The sequence below is a fragment of the Pinus tabuliformis genome, chromosome 8 (genome assembly GCF_031772625.1).
Source record: "Pinus tabuliformis cultivar Carrire ecotype Pingquan chromosome 8, CPIR1, whole genome shotgun sequence".
In the NCBI taxonomy this organism is placed as follows: domain Eukaryota; kingdom Viridiplantae; phylum Streptophyta; class Pinopsida; order Pinales; family Pinaceae; genus Pinus; species Pinus tabuliformis.
Genome location: NC_142294.1, coordinates 444,554,998 through 444,558,065, shown reverse-complemented (window position 1 = coordinate 444,558,065; position 3,068 = coordinate 444,554,998). Strand labels below are relative to the sequence as shown.

General features: G+C 39.8%; 1 pseudogene; it reads left to right on the top strand.

Annotated features, from left to right (window-relative positions):
* The first annotated feature begins 1,413 nt into the window (after positions 1-1,413).
* Positions 1,414-2,104, top strand: LOC149235963 (nicotinamide/nicotinic acid mononucleotide adenylyltransferase pseudogene; annotated as a pseudogene).
* Positions 2,105-3,068: the final 964 nt, after the last annotated feature.

Genomic DNA, 3,068 nt, shown 5'->3' with positions numbered 1-3,068 from the left:
TCTGAAGTCAGGAAACGACTATAACTGCTAAGGCCAGATTATAAATGCTAACATTTAATGATCTTGCTGTTTCAGCCATGATGGAACAGAAGACACCTTGACATAATGAATCGTCAAAATCCGATTCGAACAAAACAACTGGGTGTTTACTTTTGGTTAGCTAGTTTACTGGTAGGGGTAGACAAGTAGATTAGGCAGAGGAGGAAATGGCTGTAGTCAGGAGGACACAGGCCTAAGCAGAGCAGGTGGATATTGCTGGTGGTGCCAGAGTGCAAGGCTCTAATCTGAAATGATTTTGTCTCGGTCACTCTTTAGTGAATACATTGTATTTCTTCTTGTCCTTCTGGCCGCAAAAATACTGGAACAAAAGAGTTAAGAAGACGCCTCCAATTAAGGAAGAAAATGTATCTCCAGAAGTAAAACTCACTTGGATGGAAGCAAGTCTCAAGCCCTACAGCAGGGGCATGTGACTTGGTTTGAAAGACTCCTTCCAAACAAGTGTGGCTAAGTCTGTTTACAGTGGGGCAAAGCTCAAAATTCAGCAATTTGAGGGGAAAGTATAGGAAGAAAAACTGAATAATTGGTTAAAGGCAGCTTGAGGTTTATTTCAGCCAAAGAATATAATGATGTGAAAAAATTACCTTTGTGTGCCTTAAACTGTCTGTAGCATGCTCCCCTGTGGTGGGAGACCTACTGCCAACATTCGCAACAACAAAGGAATGCAGCTGTAGAGTAACTTCAAACTTCAAAGATATGGTTTGCGAGAAATTTTCATCGGCTGTGCAACGATGTGTTAAAAAAAGAAAACAAAAAAAATCTGCTGATCCAGGAAATGTATCTGAACTATATCAATTGAATTGCCTATTGATAGCCATTGGCTTCTTTGACCGTGTGCAATTGATCTGAATTTGAGCGGGGAAAAGCCTCAGGGGTCGAACTTGGGCACCCACCCGTTCATGGAAATGTATCTGGACGACCTACCTCAATTGAATTGCCTGCAAATAGCTTACTCGATTTTGAGTTTGACCTGCGGATAGCCTTAGAATTTGACTACTTTGACCTTGCACAATTGGTTCTGAATTTCAGTTTGAAAACTCAAGACTCGAACGTAACTACATGATTATTTGATTACTTAGACCTTGTACTGTTGATTTTGAATTTAAGCTAGAAGCACCAACATTCAAACATAACTACATGCTTGTTCGGCAACCACGTTTCCACAATGTAAATATCCAACAGTATTATTAAACTGAATCTTGTCATGTTTATTAGATGCATTGACATTTGTTACATTATTCGCTTTCAATTGACGTCCTCTTCCTAATTCAAACAGATTTTTCATTTAGGTATGTGGCCCAGTAGGCAAGTTTTGTTGTCTTCAAGTCAGAGGAAGTGGAAGTTTCTCAAATCAACATCTGACAATTCTGACTGTTGTGGGACTGCTGCAGCAATTTCAGGTTCTATGGATGTTCCTCTGCCATTGGAAAAACTTTCTCGTCAGCTGAATACAAAATGCACAACAGATCCTTTGGAACAAAAACGAATGCAAGTGGTTCTTCTATTACCAGGCAGTTTCAATCCACCAACTTATATGCACTTGCGCATGTTTGAACTGGCTAGGGATCAATTGCTATCAGATGGATATGTGGTTCTTGGGGGTTACATATCCCCTGTCAATGATGCATATGGCAAAAAGGGCCTGGCATCTGCGGAGCATAGAATTAATTTATGTCAGCTTGCATCTGAAGATTCATCATTTATAATGGTGGACCCATGGGAGGCAAAGCAAAGCAGTTACCAACGGACTTTGGTAGTTCTTAGGAGAGTGGAGTCTTCCTTGCGTGCTAGTGGGCTTGTGAATACAGAGTCTTTAAGAGTCATGCTACTTTGTGGGGCAGATCTACTTGAATCTTTTGTGAATCCAGGAGTTTGGATCCCTGAGCAGGTGAGGGCTATTTGTCGAGATCATGGTATTGTTTGCATTTCTAGAGGAGGAAAGGACATTGCAAAGCTCATCTTTGAGAGTGATATTTCTCAAATGTGGTTTTCAAGTAATTCTGCAGTGAAGCTTGAACAGAAGAACAGTGTCCATGATCATTTATAGCCTTATAAAGCATTCCTTTATTATGATCCTGATACAGTTAAATCCAGATATTATATTGTGGGAAACTGCTGCTCTGTATCCAACCGAAAAGTTGTTTGTTGAAACTCGAAAAAGCGTGGAGCATGCATGCCAAATAGTGGAAAGCAGTACCTTCATTTTTCCAGGTACTCCACTATATCACAAAATAACTGATCATATTCTACTGAATGAATGCTTCTTGTAAGCAATTTTTAGAATGTCGATCAATAAAACAGAATACCAAGGTGTCAGTCGAAAGATATGCATTGCATTTTAAATTTGCGGCATTAGATTCTAAAAGCTATACATTAACTCATGCTGGCCTTCATTGGAGAAGCTCATATACTCTGAATTCTCTGTGGCATCGTATTATTCCTGCAGACAGAAAAATCCAAAATAGTGAACCGTTGTCATGCATCTATCGAAATCTGATTTGTAGTTTTTTGTTTTATTACTGTAAAATCATCTTATCAAGAGCTGCCGACGCAGATCATTGAATTTCAGCGTGTTTCTAGTTTTCCATAGAGGTAAAACAGTAATGACAGAAGAGGCAGTACTCCAGTCACGACATTGTAATTTCGACACATGGTTAGACAGGAGTTTCAAGACCTTACGCCACCTAGGTATCGAATTTCAAACAAGATATTGACTCTCAGAGTTTGATGGAGACATTTGGTTCGCCGTTATATATTTTTTTGATCGGGAATGGAACCTATGTTATTAACAAGTTAAGATTCGGCAAGTTGAGATTCTAATAACGTTCACAGGTTGGCATGACCCCGGTTGGCATGATCCCGGACTAAACACGCCCCAGCTTTCAATTCTAAGTGATCAAGAACAGCCTTAGTCCGTGGAAACTTCTTTACCATTCACGATACAATAATCTATATATGAATCTCTGCGATTGTTGCAGAAGAAATCGACACGTAGACTGTGACGGAGATTC